This window comes from Motacilla alba, chromosome 1A (genome assembly GCF_015832195.1).
Source record: "Motacilla alba alba isolate MOTALB_02 chromosome 1A, Motacilla_alba_V1.0_pri, whole genome shotgun sequence".
NCBI lineage: Eukaryota > Metazoa > Chordata > Aves > Passeriformes > Motacillidae > Motacilla > Motacilla alba.
In genome coordinates this window covers 31491814-31519217 of record NC_052031.1, presented here as the reverse complement: position 1 = coordinate 31519217, position 27404 = coordinate 31491814, and positions in this window count along the sequence as shown.

Here is a 27404-nt window from a genome sequence, read left to right as displayed (position 1 = left end):
CCAGCTTCCAGGCTGAGCTGCAGATCAGAATTCCAGTTTGCTTAGAAACTGCCATATGGAAGGAGTCATTGCATCTTTTCCTAAGATGCTGATGACTTTTGATTCCCTTGATGAGTCTGAAGGTAGAGCCCATAATTGATAAAATTCAGTTAGGGTGATTTGTGCAATACCATATTTTCATAGATATGCATTCAAGTATATGTACGTATATAGTTTCTCTTCTATAATCTTATAATTTTATAAACTTTAACTGTATGGCATATAGAGCAACAACAAAAATAGAAACTAGAAAGAAATTTGAAGGAAATTGTTTGCTCTCTTATATAGTATGTGCTAAATCCAGACCTTTTTCTTCTTCTGAACAGCTATGAAAGTAAATGCTTTTAAGGCTTTGGACCAAATCTCAAATTCTCCTAAATCCATGTAGATTTATCAAATTCAATACCATTACCTTGCTTCCCATACACTGAGAATCTGTGTCATTTTCCAGAACAAATTTCATCACCCTGATTTGTTATATGTGCAAAGGAGGTTATAGAACAGGAAAATCCTTTTAAGCTACTGTGATCTTTATTTAAAAGAGACTTCCCTATGTTTAAAGAAAAATTTAAGAATTATCATTACTGTGTCCATTTTATTTCAGATTTATGTATTTCATTTTAGTTTTGTTTTCTTAGTGAGTTTTTTGTTCCACAAATGTCAGCTTCTTTGAAGTCACAGTCCTTCCATGGTGGTAAACTAGTGAAATCGGAGAGGGGTATAGTTTCAAAGTAGTGTGTAGGCAGCATTAGCACAAATCCTGTTATACATGAACAGATTTTAGCACATACCACCCTTGCAGTGCTTTGAAAATGTATCCTTTTATATAAAAATACCTGCATGGATGGAAATATAGAGAACAGACTTTGTTTTGTTAGAAGAGTTCTGCATGTTTGAAGGGCCTAAAGTAATTTAAATAAAACCTTTTTGTAACCAGCAAGGGAGAAGTCTAGTATACAAAAGTTGGCAGACGTTTATTCAAAAGCTCATACACTTAAGTGATATTTTTTTTTAGGGAGATGTGGAAAAAATCCCTGTTACATATTTCACTAAGAGTTATGTTTTTTAAAAGATAATACATGTAAAAACCCAGGAGCTTTTGGTGACATAATTTCAACACATGGTGAGAATATAACACATGAATGCAATAATTTTTTTGAGTTATCATTCTATCAGCAGAACCCTGTCTACCAAATATTGGCATAAGATACTGAAGAACCAAAGCTCTTTATATTCCCTAGGGTTAAAGATTATACAAAAGCCCACTCTGACAGATATTTCTACTCAACATTCTTAAGTTTCCTCCAGCTTTCCTCTAAAGTATGAAACTTATGGCGTTTATCTTATTGTGTTTCATAGTAACTACCCTCCATAATTCAACTGCTGCGTAATTCAACATTGGTTTTGCTTTCTTTTAATATTTATCCAAAATAATATTTAGTACTCAGAAATTACACCCATACATAAATACAATTTACATGTATAGTCTTATATGTATTAGGTATAGAATTATTTATTATTTTACTTATGCTATCATTCAGTTCTGTTAAATCTACTAACTTGTTTTTTAAGAACAGAGAAGTCAGAAAAGCTAATTTATTTTTCCTGTATTATTTGTTACTTTGTATAATCTTATATTAATTTGTCTTTCTCCTATGGACCCAGAGCCAATATATGACTTTGAACAGGCCACATCCATTGAAAATTATTATGGACAGAGGTAGAATTTAGAATCTCAGGTTGAAAAGAAATAGTGTTTTAATGCTCTAGTCAATTTTCCGATAGTACTTCAAACCCATTTTTGTTCAATCAAACCCATTTTTGTTCCAAAAAAGCCACAAACATCTGTGCAAGCTGGACACATTTTTACCTGTACAGTAGGACATCTGCCTCCTGAATCAGCTTTGCCACAATTCAGAGGGATGCTCCAGCTTTCTGTCGAAGAAGCAGATGCCTGTCTTATATGTAGTAATGTTGATTACTACTCATCATGTAGCATGAGAGAGAAACTATCTTCCATTTTTCAGGATCTTCAGGCAGAATTTAGCTGGAATCACTGCAATTTTGAACTGCTATTTGATCAAGAACAAGGTAGGACCTACTGGTTGCTTTGGGAAAGACAGAGTATTTTAGAAATAGGTACACAGTTCTTTCTCTTGCTGGTTTATGAACTTTGGATATGGGACAAAAATGGAAGAAGACTCCCACCATGAGAAGTTCAGCTAATTACATCTGGCATTGTTTTGTCTGTGAGGGATGGACAGACAAATGGCTTTCCAAGTTGGTGGGAACATATTGATTCTTCTAATTGGGCATCCTGGAGGAGAAAAAAGCACTTGTGAATTGAAAAGCAAGCAATCAGAGAGATGCCATGCATATTTAACTGCATCTTAACAATTGCGTGTGCCTCATTTATGATGAAATTATGTAAAAATTAGGTAAAAATATTTTCTGCTTCTTAGACAATAATGTAAGATAAACCATTATTTGGTACAGTGCAGGTAGTATCCAAGCATTTTCTGGTTTACTACATCTTTTAGAGGCTTTAATTCATACAATGGAACACTGTACAATTTTATCCCAGAGTGGTATTAACCAAAGTTGAACAGCTACTCTAAACTGGTGTTAGGACTAGCATAGGAACCTATCTGAAGACATAAATGGATCCTGTGTAATTTGCTTGTCTAGTTCACATCACTATTAAAAAAGCTATAGTCAGGTGTGATGAATTGAACCCCAAAAGTTTTATGTTATGCTCAGCTATGAGCCTGCAAGGAAGTGGATAGCTGTTCATTAGAGCACTTACACAAGATCTGATGTACATGTCTAAAAAACTTGCTAAAAAAAAAATTCATTATTAAAAAAAAGGACTTATGCTCATAGTTGAAATCTCTGTAAGGATTATTCTGAAGACTTTTGTAGGGCTACAGTCAGGTTGCATAAAAAATAGCCAGAAAACACATGAAGATAAAGAACTAAAGATTGGGTATAATTCTCTATTAATATATGTCAGCTGATTCAACACCAAGTGAGAATAATATTTCACTTTCACATTTTTCTTCTAAAGCAAGACACAGGGGTTCATTCCATTTTTCTCCTCGTTCTCTCTCTTCCCTGTAAGAAGCTTGCAGGCTCATCAAATTCACATATGCAAACAGACAAAAGCAATACTCCTGACCACCTAATTCTAATTCAAGCTGCTTTGCACAGCTACACTACTAAAAGGCCACATTCTTGAAGAATGATTGCCTTCTCTGCATACTTATTAGCTAGCGTGGTGCCTGGCAATGTTTTTTCCTGTACTGCACAATAATCTTTTTGTCCTTTTTAATAAGAAACTATACCTCACCTTCATCACAGGTCTGGCTGTCAACTAACTTAGCACATCACCTAGGTCAGACACAACTTATAACTGTGCAGTGAGTTATGCAGAATCTCCTAGCTCTTTATGGGATGAATCTCATTTAATTAAGTAGAACAGTGCCTTACTACAGAACTAAAACAATTAACTTTCAGGTGTTTCTGTAGCAGTACAATTAAATATCATTAACTTTTACTGAAAACAAAGAAAGAGTGATAGAAAACATTTGCTGTTGAAATCTAGACCTTATTTGAATGATTCTATAGGAATCTTTCTGACTTTGAATTCTACAAAATATTATAGGAGATTTCTCTTAGGAACACATAAAGCAGTGCATGCAGAAAACTACAGGAGCACCCAATCTGTAAGTACTGTTAGGACTTTATTTTGGATCATTACCTCCCCATCAGGACTTGAGGAATAATCTGCATTAAATGGTAGACTGAACAAATTTGTCCTCCTTGGCTTGTGGAATGGTTGCAAGCTGAGTAGGATTCCCTCAGGTTTTTAGTGTTCATTTTATTTATTTTATTTTACTTTATTACAGAATTAGTATGGGTGTGGGTATCTTTAATTTAATTTTATTACTTTTTCACAATATTAAAATAATGAAAGAGAAAAATGACTCTTTATGTTTGTCTTTCAGCTATGCCATATAAACAAAAAATTTTACCCATTGCACTGCTTCTCTTTGTCTTTCTCTTGGGATTCTGATTGCACAAATAGCAGTTTTGGTGTGTGATTAGAAAGCTGAAAAATGCCCATTGCCAAACAGTCTCAAGCACCCAAATGGACTGGTTCCTTCATGCTTTCCTGTGCTTTATTTCTTCCACCTGGACAAATAAGATGACATTGCAGCTGCCAACTGATTGTGTTGTTAGGACCTATTATTAATTTTATCTCAAGTACCTTAACTGACCACATGCTATGGAGAACTTCAGAAATATAGTAATAACTGTTGAAAATGTTACTGGCAAATCATTAATTCAATTGGCAAATTTCCTATGAAGCAGATCTTTGGGAAATATGTTAGTCTTGTCCTCTTTAGCTGGGAACCTGTCCAATGCAGTCTGAAAACAGTATCTCCGTTTCTTAAGGATATTTGCCTTGATTGCACCTATCCTGTTTACTCTTATATTTCATAAAAAGTGAGCTCAGACTGCAACCTATTCATTGGTGCACATGCTAATAAGAAACATACATTTTCAAATAATTTAATGAAAGTTGATATATTTGAAATTCTGATTTTAGTGGATTGAAAGATTTAAAAGTTTTTGAGCATATATGTGTAGGAAAGAGGCAGATGCTCAGATATACCTGCACACACAAAAGCAGAATATAGTTTCATAAAATTGCACCCTTGCAAGGTTTGGTTGCTAAGTTGCTGATTGCTATAGCGGGTGGGTGGAAGTTCCTCCAAGTCAGACTATAAAAAAGGAGGATAAAAAGGACTAGGACCAGGTTCTTATGATGAAATTTGGAAGTCTGTCTGACTGTGTGTCAGTGCAAGGAAATAACAGGGAATATTTTGAACATGGTCACTGAAAGGCATGTACACATGCCTAAGGTGATTTTTTAAATTACTTTTTAATAGATGAAATGGAAAATTTAGTATCCTGTTCTCCAGAAGTTAGCTATTTATTGAAAACTATTGATAGAATTCCATGCTTGATAAAGAAAATAACTTCAGAGGGTGATTCAATGTGTTTTAAACACTTATGTTTTGTTCGTTCAGATGATATTAGGTACTAGCTTGGCATAGATATCTGAAGCTAGGTGGACTGAATTCCACCCACCAAGTATTATTATTTTCCATATCACCTTCTATATTATCCTTAACCTTTTTCACCTGCAGCAGGTTTTTGCAGGAAGCTGGATAAGTGTGGGTGGAGCCACGCAATGTACTGTTATCACAGCCATAACTGACAGGCATTCTTTAATATGTTTTCAGCAGGCACTATTAAGGCATCTCTAGGAAACCTCAGCAAATTCAGGATGAGTGGAAAACATATTATATTATGAAACCATACTATATGAGTGAAATTTAAGACACCTTTTTCAGTTCCAGTGTTTCTGGGAGTCCTGATGATGCTGAGTTGAATTCTTAGGTTTGCAGGATTGAGCCTTCTATGATATAAACTGAAAATATTTTCAGTCCAAAGAGAGAATTCTGCCATGTGCCTCTTATGGAATGTCATCATGCAAGAGAAAAATGAAAATTCATCACAATGAAGCATTGGGGAGATCTATAACAATCCAAATTCTTACAGAGATCACCAAGGATTTCCCTTGTAAAATTGAAAAGGCGGCACCACAGAACAGGCAGTATATCGGAACAGAAATGACGAAGTTGCTGCACATGACATTTCATTTCTGGACGGCAGCAAAGATCAATGTATTTGGCTACAACTCCTGAATTAATATCCCTTTCTACCATGGAAGAAAGGGACTGTTACAATACTGTTACAGCTTCTTACTCTACATTTCAAGTCTCTCACCATAATGACAGAATATTCTGAGTTGGAAGGGACACACAAAGACCATTAAGTCCAAGTCTTAAGTGAATGGCCCAGATGGGGGTTGAACCCTCACCCTTGGTGTCATTAGCATTGTCCTCTAACCAATTAAATAATATAACTTTAAATGAAGTGGATACTTCTAGAGTAGTATCAACTTATAAAATAATTTAAATTATGATTTATTGAGTTATTCTGCATTTCTGTTCCAAGCAGCACTTTTTGTTGCTAGAGAGCTCAAATGCCGATAAAGTTCTGTGATGCAATGTATTTCTCTAGTAGCAGCTGTATGTGCAAATGAGGGGCAAGTCATAGTTTTTGTATTAACTCATTTGAAATCTTCTAGAATAAAGGTCAGGCTTTTTTTTTTTTTTTAAATCAAGTTGTCTTAGAGAAAAATTAAAATGCAGTAATTCAATATTTTTGCAAAACAGCCTCTCTTTTTTCATATTTATTTAAGAAGTTTAGAAACCTAATCAGAACATGCTTTGTATTATAAACTTGTGATTCTTTTTCTTTATAATTTGCTTCAGTTTAGATGGAGATTTCTTTTGATTCAGGTATACTTAGCTGAAATTATTTTTTTCTAGATTTTTCAACCAAACACACTGTATTTTAAACATTTATTCCAGTAAATCTTGCTTTTAAAGAAGATTTTGGCTTCCTGAATGAAAGAAAAATAGTTTGGATCTTCTATTTTTTTTAAATAAATTTGACTTGACTCAGAGCTTCTGATGAATATCATTGCACTAAGCTGCCTGGATATAAAGCTCTATATGAGATATAATATTAATATGGATTTCCTTGGTGCAGTTGTAGGTTCTCTTATGGTTATTTTGACATGCTAAACACCTGTCTCACTGCGGACACCTAAAAGAGTGTGTTTTGAGCTATAAAAGACTAAAAATAAGCCAGGCTTGTTCTCTAATTGTTGGGTTTTTGATATGGTTTTTGTTTTGTTTTGTTTTGTTTTTATCATCAGGGGAATTCTGCTGTACCTAAATACAGTGGGAGAAAAAGCTACAAATACTGTAATTTTAATTGAGCATATTCCTGCACACCAACATCATTTGAACTCCTCCTCCTCAAGTCTCATTTAAGCAACTTGCCTTGCCAGGACCTGCAGAAAAATAGCTTCTCAACATCATCTCCCATGCCTCCTTTAACAAAAGATTGCTAGATATATTTTTTTTCCTGCTTGGATTAGACTGCTAGCAGGGTAGATGGTAAATAGGCCTAGAAAAGAGTCTTGAGGTATTAACAGAATTCCAAGGGGAGAAGATTAGCTTGAGAAATTATGGGGAGAAGGAAATTTCCCTACCAGTTGCAGAAGTGTCTGTGGTACAGTTTGTTGCTATCCAAGCAGCCCCTGAAAACCGATGGACAGAGAATAAAGCCCCAGCAAAGTGGCCTCCTCTTCAAAGACAGAGGGGATGAAGAAGACATTTGTTTCTGAACTTTGAAGGCTTTCTCATCAAAAAGAAAGGTATTGTTGTACAGTTTTCCTGTTCCGGCAGGGAAAACATCAAAATGTTGTGACTTCTCTTTCGTAATCCTCTGAAATATGGAAATTTCTCCCATATACTTCAATAATTTGCATCCAGGTTCCTAATGATAGCAAATTCTGTCTGTTTTAATATGTGTAGATTATGGCATTGTTTAACTGGTTCATGAATTTTTCAGTGTTGAGAAGCATGTAGGTAAATTGCTGAATTTTCACCCATTGGCTGTGCTTGCATTACATAAACCAGTGTATTATAGTGGGATCTGACCTGAAACCACAGCTTTCTAAAATTACAAGAGAGTTTTTAAAAAGTGCAGATAGTTGGAAGTCAGAACAAAGTTTCTGGTCTGTTAAAACTCATTGAATATCCTTACTCAATGCAGCTAATGCCTTAGGTGCATTCAGCTGCACTGAACACGATTCTTTTTTCAAATTCACTCTTCTATGAAGTTATTTAAAATGGCATCAAAGCCCTGTACTATAAAGGAATCAATTTAGATGACTTCAAAAACAGTAAAGTTTGATTGAGACTTTAATTGAAAGTTTAGTTCTTTCTCCTCCTCTCAGTGATACTAAATTATTTCCCATAAAAAGACTTTTTATAAAGACTTTACTTTATAAAGTGAAGTAGGAGCTAAAAGATGTACATACCCAGGATTTTAAAAGAATTTTGTAGCATGAAAAAAAATGAGAGCAAGCAGCAAGCCATAGTCACCAATATCTCAATAGTTACGATGGTCACAAATCACATCCTGCTCATCCACAGTCCAAAGCCATACTGCAAGGTCTGGCTGCTAAAGGGGAACAGCTGGAGCACGAACATTTTCATATTCATCATTCTCTTGGAGTGCCAGTGTCCCATGGCAGCCCTTGGGAAGCACTTTCTGTCTAGGAGAATAGTTCATATAAATTTTGCATTTTTCAGAGTGACTTCAGTAGTTTTTTTCCCCCATTGAAAATTTTCTAGCTCCTGGCTGTTTTGCCTTCCAGGACTAATATTCTTACAAGTCTGAATAGGATCTAGGGGTCCTCCAAACTGCTATTTGTAGATGTGGTGCAACACAAGGAAAGGGTTTACACCTCCCTTTGTAACTTATTGTCATCATCAACTTCCTTTTTAAATCTTGTAAATGTCTGTGGTACACTTTTCTCATTTAACTGTGAAAAATTGATTCTATTGCAAGACCACTAAAGAACGCTTTCTTTTCTAAGGAAGGAAGATTGAATCCTTGCATTAACAGGTCACCATGTCAGAATAATGTGACATTAGAGTAATGCAAGGAGTAAGCACACTGAGGATAGGATCAGCATACAGGCAGAGGTGTTGACTCTGGTAAGGTGAATAAGAATAGGAAGAAGTTTAATGTCAAACTGAATAAAAAAGAACAAAGAGATTGTCGTAAGATGATTAATAACTAAGTAATGTGTGTTATATAAAAAAAAATTAGAGACCTTTCTTTGACTAGATACTTAACTTTGAGATATCTGTTATCTGCAATGAATTAGAAGGTAAGTTGCTGTAGAAATCACAATTTTTAGGAGATAGGAATTCATGAAGTTTTTTTCTTGTTTCCTAGTGAAGATAAAAAAAGTGACTAATTGGCTTTTTTTTCGTGCTTCGCAGGTTAACTATAATTTCATTTAATTTCCAGAAAAACAATTTCTTCTCTAGATGAGCTTGATATTTAATAGGCTGTATATGGAAGTACAGTAAAGTAAAAAGCACATGAGTTCAAGGACTTTCTGTCATGCTGGTATAGAAATAACAATTCCTTAACTTATTCTCCCTAATATTTTCTTGGTGTAGAAACCGTTAGTCAGTTTTGCTCTCCTAATTATCCAGTTCTAATCCCCGTTGAGGTAGGCTTTTGATAGAGGATAATAGAGCTACAATCTCCCTTTCGCAGGCACCTTGCTCTTGCTTATATTGATATATTAGTATTTAGGCTGTCCCTTGGGCAATGCAAGGGCTGCTGAAGGTATCTGACGTCTGTGCCCTACTAGACTCAAAAGCCCCAGTCACAGCACAGTCTCACGCCACCTGAGGGGCTGTACCCAGCTGGGGTTGGGCATCTACACTAGCAGCAGGCTCCAGAGCTAGGGGGAGCCTGCTGGAGCCGCCCAAAGGCTGGTGGCTGCCTAGGCAGATTGTTTGCAGTCTGCTTGTAAAAAAGTTTGCAAAAGTGAGATGGGTGTTTTCACTTTGTGAGAAGTCTCTTGGACTCTGCCTTGTCTTCAACATGGCAAAGAAGCAACTGACAGTTATGTTAAAGGCATGGAAAAGAAGAGCTAAAAATGTTGAACTTTGTAACCAGGGGAGAAGCCAGGATTTTGTATTGAATGTTCAAGAAAAAAATAAAAAAAAGGAAAAAAAACCCCAGCCAATTAGCAAGTGTTTAATTAAAATAAAGCAACCTCAAAAAGTTTCTCATCTGTTATGTCCCTTCTCTGTCACTTTGTACTAAGCTTCTGTCTCAAGGCTTATTCTTGAGTGGAAAATTCTAAACAAAAAGGAAAGCTTTGCCCTCGGAGGGTTCTTTGCAGCTCCTTCACCATGGCAATCTGTAAAATTCCAGCAGCAAGAGAGAAAGACTAATTAAAACAAAATACGTGTGTTATGATTTAGCACAGACAAGTACAGGATCTATTGTTTTCCTAGCATAATCCCAGAATTTTACTGCAGACAGATCTTTTGTAAGTACAGCCCCCTATAGCTGTCTATTTATTAAGTCACAGGCTCTTCAACATTGCAGTATAAAATAACTGAAAAAGGATCTTCATCTATGTTCAAGAAGTCGCAGGGGAACAAAATCTCTTCACTATCTCTGACATTTGCTTTTGCGGGACACCGCTTACTGAGAGCTGACGGAGCTATCTAAAAATCCAGAAGCTTTTTTTCTTTTATTATTGTTCTATATATTGCTCCATAGGATAATTAAAGAGACCTTTCTGTGATCACTAACTACTTTTTTTTTCTTGTGTTCCCCTAGCAGCCTAAGAGTTAAAGCATTTTGGACAGTCTACATTGAAGAATCACATCCATTTTTAGGTATCTGTTTTTAGGCATTTATACATTGCTTACCCTCCCAACTTTACTTTTATTTGTATTGAAATTTCATACCTTATTGTAGAAATCCTTCCATCCTTACAGGTATTCATCTCACCTGCCTCTAAGGCACAAAATATGATAACTGATTTAAACTAGTCAGCTATACTACCTTTATAATGAATCAACATTAACCCTAAAGGGAAATTTATTCTTGAACATCTGTAGAGATGTTGTTTATTCTAGAGATCTGTAGAGAGTTGCTGAGTATCTGGAAGTCTACTTTTGAACATGTAAAGGAAGCTGTGTTTTCCTAACTTCCACCAATGACCTAATTGCTGATTCCTTTTTCCTTTCTTTGCTTTGCAATTGAAGAATCTTCCCAGTTCATGTTCTTATTTTGTGCCTTACAATATTTGTAGTTTTCACGGTGACTGAGCCATATCTACTCATCTAATATAGCAAGAATAAAATCACAAATTCTTCTCAGTAGGAGCATATCTGGGCTCAGGCGACAAGCAAAACATTTAGAGCTGACTATTCCTACAACTAGTGCTATGCTGATGTAGAGAGACATGTTCCTAATATCTTCTTTATACCTATTGAACTGAAAAGACAGTAGGTATGTCAGATGTTATGACTAACACAAAAAGTGAAAGCTACATGCTATCTAAGCTCTGAATGGGGCACTATATATTGATATTCCCTGCAGCTGCTTTTTTTACATTAAATAAAACAATGTTTGTTCCCCTACGCTGGTAATTTTTAAAGAAATAACTATATCCCTGTCTGCCTTTCTTAACTGATTGGTGATTTTCGAGCAGGGACCTTCAAGAAATGTAAGTTTTATAAGAATAGGCAACTGAAAAAAGGAGCAAGTTTTCAGTGATCAGCTTCTTAATGGAAACTTCTGCAGTTCCTACAAAATGCAGTTCAGGTTTGTAGCTTCTGCTTCCTGGAACTTTCATATCTTTCTACTGAACAGCTGCAGATCAGTTTTCAATTGTGTGTCCCTACTGTCACTTTGGCCTACTACCTTTTTAATTTTTTTTTCCCCAGGATTCTCAGCATACATACTCCATGCCTGTAAATTTGTGTCTGGGATTCTCTCTGGAGTAGCTTCCTATGAGAATAAATTATTAAGTTCTTGCTGATGTGAGGATCATCATTTAGCTCACTCCATCCCTTATTTATCTCACTGGAAGCTCAACCATTGGCTATTGTTTGCCTATAGTATAAGATTTGTTTCTAACAAAGCTGCAATAATTTAAAAAATTGTCTTTTAAGTCTTCTAAGGAAGACTACCTCTGTAGTGACTTTCTGCATGATTCAATTAATAAAATTTTTTTTGCTTGTTTTAATGAGATCACTTATAAAGTTTTTATTGGGACTAGATCATGCTGGCTTAAAACTGGGCACAAATCCATAGTAATACAAATTATCCAAATGAAACAAGAACCCATTCAAGGAAGTGCATGTGATTGTTTCTGTAGCATTAACTCTTCATTACTACATCCAAATGTAATCTTCTTTATAAAGATTAAAAAAAGCCACCATGATTTTCAGAATCCTCAGGACTTGACACTTCACATCGATTTTGAGTCTCATATACATGGATTGCAGCACGTTGTTAACTCCACTTGCAATATTTGCAATTACAAGTACAAAAACTCAGCTGTCAAACAAATTAAACTAAGCCTTGCTGCATAAAGCACATTATTTAATCTCCACAAGCTGCTTGCCACCCATTGTGATATAACTACATTAATGCATTAAATTGTGATTTTATTTTATATCTTGCATACAAATAGAGCAAGTAAATATTAACTAAACTAAGCCTTAAATAAAGAGCAATGAGACACTGATGGCTGCTTTATCTTAATGTATGAACATTATTTTTTAATTTTTATCTGAGGTCAGACACTCTTTCATAATCAATCAGAATATGCAGCTACTGGAATTATTAAAATGCTACATCTTGTATTAACAGTTTGTGTTAAGATAAGTGTATTTGCAATGGGAATGGAGAGATATGCAGTCTTTTAGTAAGCCTGTTAAAGATTATCTAACAAATATTATTTCTTCCTATCTTACATTTTCTCAAACAGCAGCATACACCTGATTTATATTTGAACAGTAATAGATCAATAATTACTGGTGCAATCACTGGTCCCTCAGTACCACTTGTAAATTTTCTTTGAATGCAGATATAAAATTAGTTTTAAAAATGTTACCAAATAGTAAGCTGTGTGTTTTTCTTGTTTCCAAAAGAAAGTTAAAGGAGCTTGCCACTTCTTAAATATCCTGCTGCTCCAAACGTGTTAGTTAAGGAATCAAAGTGTCTCAGAGCTTATCTCCAAGGTATAAGCTTACTTTCTGTCCCATTTAAGCAAAAGTGTTTAAGTGTGTACTAAATTTTTAATAGCCTTTTGATTTGAGTGAAACCATTCTCTAGATATTAATTGAATATTTTGCTAAATTGTTCATGCACTTTCAATCCTCCTAGAGATTTCTACCTCTTGAAACACTATATAAAATGGGCCAGATGAAAATGTTCCTTAGCCCTGTGCAAAACCAGCACAGTTAAATTAAGACAGCATGGTGTGTGGGAACCCTTATGCTGTAGATACATTCTTCATTGGGTTGTGAAAACTTTAGGACTTAATATGAATTGGGCAGTGTTTCAGTCTGTGGGTTTTAGACTCTCAGGAGAAGACAATACAAATGATAAAGTTATACAGTTCACATGTACAAGTATTTCTCTGCATTCTTCAGAGGCAGAAATTAGAGAGCATAGCTGAAAAGGGGACCTTGTTCTGAAACGTAATGCTTAGCTACTGTCATGGAAATCTCTTCAGTTCTGGTTATGTCACATATTCTGAGTGTGAGACTGAAACCAGTAATGAAGCAATTCAGTTTTAACCATTTCTTGCAGTGCCACTGCCATGAGGTTTTCCCATCGGTTTCTTATGATTTTACAAGCTCAGTACCTGCTTCTTAGCACAAGACTGCCAAAGGTCACTCTATAATTACTTTTGGAGAGAATCTATATAAAGCCAATGAAATTATGTTAGGAGTCTTGTCCACTTTATTATTCTTGGTCTCTATGCACTTCATCTCCATGTGCTTTGCCAAGTTCCTTAACTATCTTTAGAGGCATCTTGAGCTGAAGAAACTCTGCTGAGCTGGCTGGGCAGAGTGGGAACTTGAGGATAGATACTATCTGCAAAGGTGAATCAAAGAGCACAGCCCTTCCTTTTCTATGGCTTTAAAAGAGAAGTTTAGTATTTTCTCTATGAAAAGAAGTCATCTTTTTAGTAGTGCAAAGGTTTCAGAACGTAAATCAATAGTTGTACTGGCATTCCAGTTCTTTCTCAAGTTTCAATAGCAAATAGTTATTTTTTACACAAAACCACCCTCTAGTCTCTCTTGATTTACAGTGGTAAACTGACATACTATACATCTTCCAGAGTAAATGTCAGTCTTTCCTCAGGTTATCATTTTCCTGTCTCCTGTGAGAAGTGAAGTTTCCTTTAATCTACTTTTTTCACTGTTCAATCACATTTTCCTCACATGTTAATTCTAGTTCTGCCTATACATGTGTGCTAGGATTGAGCCAAAGACAGTTAGTGTTATACCTTTAATTAAAAAATCCCAGAAGACTAAGTTTTCTGAAGCCAGACCTCTTCTGAATTTCATATGTATTTTTATTAAATGATGACTCAAAACAATTTACACTGTCAGTCCCAAACATCTCAATTGGGAAGAGAATTTCTCCCATGCTGAATATATAAAAGAATATTATGTTGATTTATTTAATCTACTACTATCTAGGTAATAAAAATGCTGACATTTGTATTGTACATGTTTATCTTTTACTATTGCTTTTGTAAATTCATATGTAAAGCAATCACATATTATCCAGCCCTGTGATGTAAAAACAAATTATAATGTATAATTTGTTAGAGGGAGAGAGAAAGTTACCATAACTTGATTATTTTCCTTGTACCCCTGTGCTAGATTCCTGAATCCTTTGCTGCAATCTCCATTTTTCTGGAAGTGGAGATAGAAGGTCAGATGAAAAGACTGAAAGGAAGGAGAAGAAAAGAAAAGAAATGGAGAGATGGAGAGCAGAGAAAGAGTAAAAATGTGAGAGAAAGAGAGGAGGAAATGAAGAAAAAGAGAGAAAAAGGGTTAAGATTTACCTGTTTTTTTAACAATTTACTTCTGTGAAGTTGAGCCCAGGAAGAACAGAAGAGTGGGGGGAAGGTGTTTTAAAATTTGGGTTTATTTCTAATTATCCTGCTCTGATTTGATTATTAACAAAATAAAATAACTTCCCCATTCTGGGTCAGTTTTTCCTTTGATTGTAATTGATAAGGAATCTCTCCCTGTTTTTATCTTGACCTATCAGCCTTTCCTCATATTTTTTTCTATACTGCCCAGCTGGTGAGGGGAGTGACAGAATGGATTTGGTAGGTACCAAAGGAATGAAGATCCTCTGGGATTCTCTGGGATCCGGACACTGGTAGATGATATTGGGTCATGGGAAAGTTGGGTCATTCCAGAATAAACTTATCCCTCCCCAGTTCTTCTCAAGTTGTAGGACACCCATCTGGCAGCCCCCCAACCTGGCGCAGGACGTGGGTTCCCCTTTGGAATCTTTGGCTCCCCTGGGAAAGGAAAGAATGAATTGTCCTTCAGAATGTGATTCAGAGGGTGCAAGTGAGGAAACAGCCTGGTGCCCTGCTCACTAAAGTCTTGGCAACTTAGCTGTGAGGGGGAAGATGAGGTGTTTACTGCTTCTCTGAGACAATATATCTGTCTCTCCTGGGCAGGAGCTTAAGACAATCTGTGAAAGTCTCTCTTTGTCCATGCATCAGAAATAAAGAGTTCTGGGACACAGAAGAGGGTTAGCTTTTATCAACTTGGCTTTTCTTTTGGAACTGTGATTTTGAAACAAATCTAGCTCTCAGGTTGAAGGGTCACTCAGTAAGTTTGCCTTTCTGGCTCTTGTAGGTTTTCTTTAGTGCTTTTTGTGGCTAAGAGGAAGTGGAAAGAGAGTGTCACTTAAATATAAATTAGTTTTTGAAACAGTGAAAGCCAGAGAGAGCGGTAAGCAATGACTGTGTGTGACTGAATGCACAGAGCACTGGCAAACGTTAATTGTCTGTCTGTTACAGGTCAAATTTTTGCACACATTTTCCACAATGCTGATATGCCTCGAAGATTTTATCCCCTCATTCACCCTGCCATATAAAATTGACAAGGACTGATAGCCACTATAAAATGTCCTAATCTTCTGCCTAATGTTTCTAATAACAAATAATTTCATTCAAAATAAAATGAGGTGTTAAATAAGCATTTTCCACATGCTGGGATTGCATTGCACAGGGAAGACAATATTCTATTTATTGTATTAATTAAGAATATTTTCTTCCAATGTGGTATCTATTTTAATAAAATATATGAAAAATGTCTTTTTTTTGGGGAGGGGGGTTAATTGTCATCTCAGAAAGCAAGTATTCTGTGACATTTTCCTGATGATATCTATATTTATTTGAAATTTTATGAAAACATTTCAAATCTATTCCATGAGATGGGACTTAAACTGTAACTAATGCTTAATTATTAAACTACTTTTTGGAATAGCCCATTGCTTATAACCTCTATGTCTTTTCTGAGCCACTGTGGAATCTTAGTGTTTTATCAACCAAACAACCAAAAAGAAAATAACACCTATCACAGGCTAGTAAAATCTGCTGTCTTGCCTTATGCCTTGCTATTTTCTTTCTAAACTAATTCTAGCATGAAATGAGAAGTGAATACTGACAGATGCAGAGTCCCACTGCAATACCCTCTGCATCTATGGAGCAATGTTTTGTTTCCCTTCAGAAAGGGAGAGCACTGTGCTGTGGCAGCATTGCCACTGCCTTTAGGGTTATCATACTTTCTCTGTATCACCCAAGTGGTTCTGGGTCCTAGTGTGCTGCTGTCTAACTGAGTACAAGCACAGCACAGTTGCCGCTAATAGACAAAAGAAAAGATATCAGGGACTGTAAAGCCAGGAAAGCAAACTAAAAATTTTAGTTGCTAATTAAAGGCAAAAATTGGTTTTATGTTATACAAACACAGCATTGTTTCTCAAAAACCTTTCTATGTAGCGCAAAATGTTGTCAATGATGAAAAGAAAAACACAAAATATTTATTATTGAAGTATTCTCTAGTTGCATGTGAGGTGAATTTTTGAGCTGTATAGGACACATGATACAGAGAACCTGGCAGAGGCTCTGAATATTTAACCATGGTTAAGAGATCTATGTAAGATGAATTTATCACTTTTGGCTTTCCCTCAGTATTGCCATTTATCTCTATATCCCCTTACTTCCTGATCTGTCACAAAACTGAATAAATGACATGCTAAGAATTATTATATACTTATCAATAGTATAAAACAAATGATGAAATCCCAGTGCACTTAAGTTTTTTAATTATATAATAAACTTATATTGTATTAATGTCCTGGTTCTGGCCAAGTTCAGGGGAGGGGTCATGGCCAAGATATTGTGTTGTTCAATACCATTTTATGTCATTGCTGGGGTGGGAAAAAGGACTCACTTCTGATAAAAAAGTATGATCCTTGTCTGGCCAAGGGAATGCTTGGCAGGCAGAGGGTCTGTCCATTAATGTTTTTTATTGTACCAGGCTTGGTGAGCATTTTGCATGTAAACCAGCCTCTCTTTGAATACTTCTTTTTATTACTATTGTTGCTGCTGCTGTTCATTTTCTTATCTCTTTGCTGTTTCCAGTAAACTTTTCTTGTCTCAACCTGTGATCTTTGCCTTTTGTGCTTCCAGCTGGGATAGGAAGGGGAAGCAAGTGCTGGTGTAGTTTTGGTGGGAGCACTAAATTAGGGAAGACCATTGCCAAACAATGAAAAAATATATATAAGTATTGTATTGCAAAAAGATTTAGATAAAATACTTTAGAAATTTATAGAATACAAATGAGTATAATCTGAGGCAGTATGCATTGTCTCCTTGGAAGAGACAACTGGAAGGTTATAAATGTATGCAATAAACTTTCATATGATAAGTGTCGGTAGAGATCTGGTGATATTACTTCTTATTTATATTCAAACTATCAAGATCCATGATGCAAACTATGCTAAATAATGAAAAACAACCACACAAAAATAAATAGAACTTGCTTTGTATTTCCTTTGTACTAAAATAAAGGATAAACATACTGTTTCAAAAAGTTGTGAGGTCTCTGTAATATAGAAGGCTTTTTAATATAGAATTCAAATAGCCCAACAAACCTTTTTTCTGCTGAAAAGTAGTGTATGGTCTTGGATTTGATCCTTGAGGTCACTCTCTGAGGGTCCAAACTCAGACTACACACTGCTACGTGAGTCCCCCTCCAGAGAGGTAAGAGACAGGATCTTGTCTGATCTAGGTACCTTGGCCCACTTCAAACATGAACAAAATCAATTACAATGGGAGTTATTTACCTCAATATAGGCACTTGAAATATATAAGTTTAAACTTGTACACTAGTCTTTTATTGTGAATATGAAGAAATAGATTCAAGTTAAAGTAAGCATTTCAGACTCACCAAGGGATGCCTCATTAAGAGACAAGTCTCCTATTATGGAGCTGAGAACAGATCAGAGAATGACAATTCTGCTTGAGAGGTGACCGTTCTCATTCTACAGAGGCAGGTGGCCTCTGTAATAGGCCAACTGCCCATTGCTATTAATATATTAGAAAAAACTCTTTTTACGATTCTGGCCAGCTTCAACTCTAGTTGAGTCTTGGCTGCATGAGCTTTCTCCTTACAGTGCAAGCAGCATTTCTGTACTCTTCCCATGTCACCTGACTTTCACTGGACATACACCTTTCTTTTTTTCCTTATTTCCAAGAGAAGAATCCTGTTCATCCAAGTTTGTCTTCTGCCTCACCTGCGTGGCTTCTGATACTTGGGAATTGCCTGCTTCTGTGTCCTTGGGAGGTGATGTTTAAGATGTGACCAGCACTGCTGGACCCCAGCACATGCAAAAATATTTTCCCATAGGACCACACTCACTGATTCCCTGAGGAGCCTGAAGTCTGCTTTCCTCATGTCCAGAGATGAGGTTTTGCTGGCACTCTTCTTCCTGCTAACAGAGATTTTAAACTTGATTGCTTCGTGGTCACGACAAACATCAATCTCCACTTCTCTCGTGAAATCCCTCTGTTGATAAGTAGATCAAAGTGGGAATCTTTCCAAGTAAGCTCCCTTAGGACTTGTTCCATGAAGTTATCCAGGTTTCTTAGGAATCTTCTGTCCTGGGTTGTACCAGCTGTATGATTCCCTCATTTAATTTTTCTGGCAAGTCTACCATAAGGACAAGGGCAGTTGACTAGGAAACATCCCTTAATCCCTCAAAGAATCATTCATCGGTGTCATTATCCTGGCTAGGAGGTCTATAGCAGACTCCCATGATGATATCAGCATTGCTTGTTTGCCACTTGATTCTTCATCTGGAGGCTCTCAACTGTGCCATTGTCAACTGTGAGCTCCATATATCCCTCTATTACTCACAATGCCACCTCTCTTCTGCCCTGTCAAACCTCCTGGAGAACATATAACCATCCATCAGGGTACTCCAGTCACAGGTCATCATCCCACCAGGTTTCATTTATACCACTGATGTCAGATCTCTGGGACTTGGCCAAAGCCTCAAGCTCCTCTTGCTCTTTCCTCATGTGATTTGCATTAATGTAAAAACATTTCAGGTGTGGTGCTTTCTAGCCACCACCACCACCACCACCTCCACCTCCTGAAACATATTGAGGGATCCTGTTAGCACTTGTTACCTCAAGTTTTGGCACAGTGTCACCTTGCTCATCACTGGTGACCCTGGTTTTGCCCCTTTTCCCCTTCTGAGCTGGTTTATAGCTCTGTTAAAGAGTCCCACTAGCTCATGTGCAAGAAGTCTTCTGAGACATGAAAAGAGTTGAAGATTTTTACAAGTTATAGGTCTATGTGTCAATTAAATAAATATTATCAGTGGTAAAAATAAGAAGCTTTTGGAAGCATTTGGTAAACATTGTTCTAAATGACTGATGAGTTCATGTTTTTCTCTTTCATACCATAACTGGGAATGAAGAAACAAAATAAACATTTGCTTTACATCTGCCTGTCTTAATGTTCTTATTATTTCCTTTTTTTATTTTTGGGAAAAAGGAAATTTTTGAAAAATACATTGCAGCTTTCTATCAATACCTTCCTCATTCCTGCCTTGCCTTTAGGAGGGTCTATAATCTCACTAGTTTTGCATGCATATTGAAATAACTTTATATGCAATTTTGATGCACTGATCATGTTGCTCTGAACAGTTGCTGACATTTAGATAGTTCTGTTGCATCCACTGCCAGTTAAAATGGAATTTTTTTCCTAACTCAATGACACTAATTTAAATTATATTTTTATAAAGTTCATCTGTATATTGTTAGCCAAACATGTACCTTCCAGTTTATTATAAAAAAAAGTAAGTCCATCAGACAAATGACATCTTGTCTAGGATGTTAATAGCTAGATGCCTTTGCCAAAATAGGTGACATTATTGAGCAGAGGGTGATATTCTCCACTGGACCTGATTAAAATTCTATTATCCCTTTGCAAACTAGGAATATTTCTCTCTCCACCCCTGCCACCTAGAAAAAAAAATCCACTCTGTAATTAATAAAAAGGGCAGGAGTTAAGCAGGAAATCAGGGGTCCTTGTTCTTTCGTTGAACATGAGGGAAAAAAAAAAAAGAATATTTACCTTTACAAGCCATGTGATGCGCATAATAATACAGGCTGGGTTCTCTTTGCCTATGCAGCAACCTTACATTACATCTTGAATCTATCCTTTTCTGGCTTCTCTGCTAAGGAATACATAAGAAATAGTGCAAACAGTAAGTTCTCTCTTCATACTTCTGACCCTTTTATTGATTTCTAAACATTCTCAGGATGACTGCCTGCCTTTGGACAAAGTCTGGAGTTACTTCAGGACTCCCTTCCTAGATTTGATTTATGCTTTTCATTTACTACTCTGTCATTAACACTGCTTGTGTAAAAGTTAAATCATATGCTGATTATGCCATTTCCTTCCTGTTGGGATGTTATTGCTTCCTCTCCAGTCATTAACATTCATTTAAAACCAGTGCTGAAAATCTGAACTTATACAAAATAATTAGATATAAAAAAAAAAAAAAAGAAAATTGAAATAAATCTTGCTTCTTGGACTGTTTCTGTGATGATTTACACATGTTGAGAATTTGACTTAAATGTTTAAAAGGAAACCCACTGTGGATTAAAAGAGAGTAAACTTCACTGGAAAGGTTTTTATAATAGCCTTTGTCTCACAATGATGTTTCACTTGAAAGACTTTGATAACCAGCACTTTCTTCCAAACCTATTCTAACCCTTTCTTCAGGCTTACATGGTATTTCAGAGGTTTTGCATGGATTCTGCCTCTGAAAAGGTCAAGAGGGGAAATAGACTATGCAACTGGAGGACGACTTGTCATTACTGACCTTTTCGAGGAAGAAGAGAAGGAAACACCCTATAATGACAGAGCTGTTTCTTTCTTAAAATATCACATGCCTGGAATCCAGCATCCAGACTGGCCAGGACTCTGGTGTGTGCAAGTATGCATGTTAGACAGGCAAGAGGGTAATATTTGGGATTCACACTTCTGCTGATGCTTTTTTAAAATTTTAACTGAAATGCTCTAATAATAATCCATATGTTAAATGTAAAGTTAATGTATACTTTATTGGTATTTTTTTTTTAGTTTTTGTTTGGTTGTGGGCATTTTTTCCATCTTTTCTCATTGATTATGATGTTGCAGTCACACGGTATAAGCTTAGCATCTTCAGACTGTTGCCTGTTACAACACATGTTCATATCACAGCCTTTTCCCCTTGTCTTCTGGTTAGCATCTGGATAAAAAAACTAAAAAGAAAAAACCAAACAAGCAAAACCTCTGGTTTATATGCTTTTAAGTTCTTCAGGCTATAACAGTGTAAATATACTGTGAATCCTACCAAAGCTTGACAGCAGCCCTTTTTAATTTGAATTTTTATCCACTTTCACATTTGATACAAAGTACATACTTTTGCAGTAATGTATGCCATACTAAGGATACTTAACAAAGACATCAAGGTATTTCAGAAAGTTGTAGTCCAAGGCAATATGTCTGAGGCTGTAAGAGGCTGAAAGAAAGAGGAGGCAGAAAGTATGAAGAAATTTGAAAGATATTTCCCAGAAATACATTTGGCCTCATTCAAATGATTGGTTGGTTAAGGGCATGAGGAGGTAGGAGGAGGTATGGAACCAATTAGAAGGGATGAAACATGAGATTAACAGCAAACAAAAGCAAATCACTGAGGTATGCTCATGCAGTCTGTCCCATGCATGGAGGATGTTGTCATATGTAACCAGTGTGACAATGAACAGGAATCATAGAGATATCATAGAAATGTACCTAAAGGAGTTTTGAGGCAGCTGGTTGTTCAGTCTGGTAATGTTGGCCAGAAAGAATTATGGGGAGTTTGGAAAAAATCAGAAGATAAACAGCTATGTTGCTAATATGCATAAATGTGATCTGCAGAAGTGATAAGTACACTAAGTATATTCTGAGACCTTCAACTCCTATGGAGAGAAAAGCATGAAAAAATTCTCTACATTTATTAATATCAGATAAAATCAGGTGATATTTTCTGTTCTTGAACTTATGTTTTGGGAGTTAGTCACTAAGCTAAAGTTACATTCCTAATTTAGTTCTGTTTAAAATATAGCATTCTATCTGCACCAAGTTTTATGATTGATTTAAAACACCTAGATTAGAATAAAACATTAGTCAAAAATGCATACAGATACTTGATGTGAAGAATACAGAGAAGTGAACCCAAATACCACAGCTCTATTGTGCTTTGGTGCCTATCTGTGCCCAGGTGAATTTTTGCATTTTCTGCATGCAGTCATCTCCCAACACCCAGAGCCACTTCATGCTGTACTCACCTCTGTGCTTTGCTTAAAAAAGACAAAACAGTGATGGTGTCAAACAGGCTTGCATGGGTAAAGGTTGGTACTCTCTCTGCAAAGTCAAGGTTATCTAAAAGCAGTGTTCCCATTACAGATCATGCTGATCTTGATGAGGCTGATGAACATCACCCTAAAATTGTTTTGGCATGAGACATTGAACAATTTGAAAATTTTGCTAAAAATGGATTCATTCTCATTTCAGTTTCTTTCTGAATTCTGGAGAAACAAAACTGAATGGAAAAAGGACTTAGTATTTATTCACAGTAACTTCATCTTCAAGACTTCATTACAAGGTCAGAATGGGGGACAAAAATTCTAAGCTGGAATAGTTGACACTTCACATTCCGAGTACAATTTTATCAAGTAGGTAAGCTTAAACCTACACTATCAACTAAAGTGTGGGCTATGAAAACAATGGTGCTGTAAAAGAGACAATGTAAAACAATCCCTGTTTCATAAAATTAAATACACTTGTTAACATAATGTAGAGTAACTTATAGAGAAGGGTGAGGTTCCTAGGAGCTTCTTCCACGCCTGTAGCTGCAGGGGTGCCTGAAGGCAGAAGCTGTGCAGAACAAGGGCTGCTGCTGAAGACCTCTTAGTGTGATATGCAGAGTGGGGCTTTCTGTGATCATATTTACATTTAGGACTCCCTAACATTCCTCCTCTGTGACATTCATCGCAGGATCAAGACCAGGTCTGCTAACGTTTCTGTGCAAGCTTTAATGCCCTGCTGGAGGTTCAACAGGTGCTACTGTCCATTCAGAATTGCCTGCTCCTAATAATTTAATGTAAGAAAGACTATTTAGGCATCTTAAAATATAAATTAATTTGGAGAAAAAATTCTTTTCCTGGAAATATTGAAAACAATATTTAAATAAACCCTAAGAATGCAGAAATCAGAGAGTGAATCAAATAGAAAAGTTATTATTTTATAAAATCTTATGACTTTTAAGGTGGTTGTAAGCCTCCTTATAACTTTTGAATGCATGGAACTTTCAATATCATATTGAAACACAAGATGAAATATTGCTTTGAAAAAATTCTCTGATGGAAACCCATATAAAGAACATTCTGATGAGAGTCCATCTGGAGTTCCATAGCTTAGATACAACTGACTCTAAAAAACATCAGTAGAATCAATACCGCAATTGGGTTTTTGCCTTTATGAAAACTTCGATTTCATTCTTTTATCATTTGGATTTATTTTGCAGAGAGTACTTTATTCTTGTCAAATTCAGATATGTTATACCAAAAAGTATTTTTATTACATAAAAATCCCCTGTGACAGTTGCTGTACAGCTACTTGGATGTGGCTTAAACATTGTTTTGATATTTGAAAAACAAACCCAGTTGCCAAACACTGTTTTCCCAAAAAGAGGTATGGTGCTCTAATGACTTCATAAATTGAAAGAGACACTGTCTATCTGAGGCATGGCAATAAATGTCAGATGTTGCTATTAAACAAAGGTTGCCCTTTATGGATCTCATAAGATGATGGATATGGCTACAGGCAATCTGTGAGATTATTATTTTAAGGCAATTTTAATTTTTTTTTATTAAATTAGTATTCCAAGCAGCCTTCTCTGCTTACTCTGTCTTCTGTTTTTTGGGACCATTAGGGTGTTTAGGATGTCTTACGTAGATTTTGGCCATGCATTTTTTAAATGTATCAACTCTGACAGGGGTTCACCCATCAATTTATTTCATTGTTTGCTATGTTCAGTAACAGCGGCCAAATTCAGAGTTTACTGCTATGATTTTGTATTCAAATCACTTACTAAAAGAAGGCAAAGCTTGGCAAGGTGTGTCTATTTTTCAAGGCATGAAGTTTGACTCTAGAGTTTGTATTACTTGGAATGATATTTGGTTAGTGGTAAGCTAGTGTTGCACGGTAGGTGGAGGGACTATCTTGTGATATTCTCCTCAGCCCATTGCCAAGGCAGAGCAGTATAATAGAAGTGCATTCTAAAACACAATGAAGTCTTAAATGTGTTCAGAAGCTATGCTTGTAATAGTATTTACATATGAAGTGTGATAGCCTGGAGAAGATCTGGTTCCTTATAGACCAATTGACATAGGACTGTATAGCACATGTAGATTTAAGGCACAAGAGTCTTCTGACATTGTGTACATAAAGTACAAACCATTAAAATATTAGTATGTGAACAGGACTAGAAGGTTGCCATTTCTGCCAGTACTATTACTGGCACTACTCTTAGTGCTACAATTAATAGTGGAAAAACTCTGTAGAAAACTAATAGTGAATTAAACTGTTAGGGCATAAGAGTGGAGGAGGAATTACACATGATTTCTATTTTTTGTATTCACAGTGATTCAGATACTCTAACAATCTTTAAATTAGTTTTTCCTGATTTCTATATGCATTGGGAAATAATTTTTCCTTTAATATGTGTCCTGAAAAGAAAAAAAAATGCCATCAGGCATATATATCATTTCATTAACATTGAGCTGTCCTTGACAGCTAAATAAATACTATTTTAGCTTGATTTAATTAAATATTTTAACACAAACTAATTCAATGTTTCTTTTAATTGTTTCTTCATATCAGATTGCTACAGTTCCTTAAACAGCTGTCTTTTACTGCTGTCAGTGTTGAAGTTATATATGAGATGTAAAATGCTATAAATTGATTATATCAAGAGAAATTTGTGACTTATCTCCATTTTAGAATTTTAGCAGGAGCAAAACACAAAACACAAATCACAGAATGCAAATTTCATATTAGCCTTCTAGGTTCCTTATTGCAGATAGCAGTTTTGAGTTAAGAAACTTTAGTTTCATACTGAAAATATAGTCCCATACTGACAATATAGTCCCATACTGACAAGTTTAGCTGCATACTGGCAGTTAGTTTGCTGCAGATACATAGAAATTTGACTTAGAATTCTGAAAAAATGGTAGCCTCTGTAATCATATATGTTAGAGATGAAATGGAGCAAATTTAATGTTACTTTGTGATGCATCCTTTATTTTCATTCTTCATTTTTGTTTTGCCTTATTATGTTGTAGACTCTGAGGAGGAAAGTGTACTTATGATTTTATATGATACTTAATATCATGAAGATGCTGTATCAGGATAAGTATAGAATTAATAGTAGAATTTTCTGTCAGGATTCACCAAGATGAAGATTTTAAGATATAAACATGTGAGGAAAAAAAAGAATCACTATTAAAGGCAACATTTCTTTTACTCTTTTAAGTATGATATCTAAACCAACACCATGTTCGTTCCATTGTTTCAGGTTTTCTGTCTGATTTTTAGCATTCATTTGTTACATGCTACATTATGAGAATGTCTGATATTTATGTGACAGGGTTTTATTGTGCCAGGGTGGATTCACTTCTTCATTGCAAATACTCTCAAACTTAAGTTATATTTGCACTTTGCTACAAATGGTTAAATATGTGAATAGAGTGACATGAGCAAATGTTCATATCTTTTTCATCCATGATTAAAAGGTATGGAAAAAATATTTCAAAAAAGGACCAACAGTTGGCTGTTATATTCAAATTGTCTAAAGCATAAAAAGAGAAAGCTACATGTGTATCTTACCTTATGATTTCTATTGATAAATATTTAGAAACACTAGACCAATCAAAAGACCTGACATTTAAGTATATGGTTAAGTGTTATGAGCACAAGTGTGTTGTTGACAAAGCCTTGTAAAAGCCTTGTAGTACTGTGTTTTGGTCAATTAATGCCAGTAACAGATATCTTTCTGTAGATAAGATTTGAAACAGTAAACTTTCATTTGTACTTATCGCATGTAAAATTTTAAATTTTTATAAATATTGAATTGGATAAAGTTCCAGTACAGATAAAGACTTTTAAAAAGAATTATAAATAGCATCAGAACAAAAATGGGTAAACCAAAAATATTTCTAGTTTAATCCCAGGTGATTACTGGCTAGCTGTCACCTTGGAAAGTCTGGGTTTCCTCATGCCAGATCTGTCACTAAACTTAACTTGTAAGAAAATAGGGCACATTGTGTGTCCTATTATTCAGTGTGCTCAATGTGACAACTCACCTCCACCTCCAATTTTGCTGTTAACTATTTCTGAAACACCTTTTTTTTTTTTTTTTCCCGAATGAAGTCCTTTTTTCTTCTCAGGCTACAAATCCCTGTGCATAAATTTTAAGGCAGGGGATATAGCCAGACTTCTGGCAGATCATTCCAATATAGTTCAATATGAAATTGCCATACCAAATAATACGGCCTCAAGCCTTTAGTTTCCCTAATTGGGCCATATGAGATGATAATGCCCTTTTTGTCAGGGCTTATTATTTTAAAGTGTGAATATAAGAGGAAAGTCATCAGGATTCATTTCGATTTTATTTAATTTGTCTTGAGTGTTGTCAGAGAGCACTGAATAATTCAGTTTTAGATCCTCGGGGAACAGACCTTACCATCTACATAAGCAAAAAGTAATTTTTCAGATACTTATGATATTAGGCATTAAAAACACTGGGAAAGAAATATTAAGATGTTCAGAATTTATAAATCTCTGATTTATATAACTAGTGTAACAAATTTTGCCTTTTATTTCTAGGTAGTCACAACTAACTGCTTAAAATAAAAGTATAGATTTTAAAAACTTACCATCTAATTTTAGCTATAGAATACTTAGATGTTGAATAATATTCATTTTTCCTGAACAAATTAATGAGAATCTATATTCCATTAATGAATACTATGTGGATATGTAACAATTGTCTTCTTAACTCTTTAAAATAACAATACAAAAACCTCAATTTGTTCATTAGACCATATGTCTAATAAATACAGACCTACTGTATATTTGCTGTAATATTTTTGGACACAAAGTTAGAAT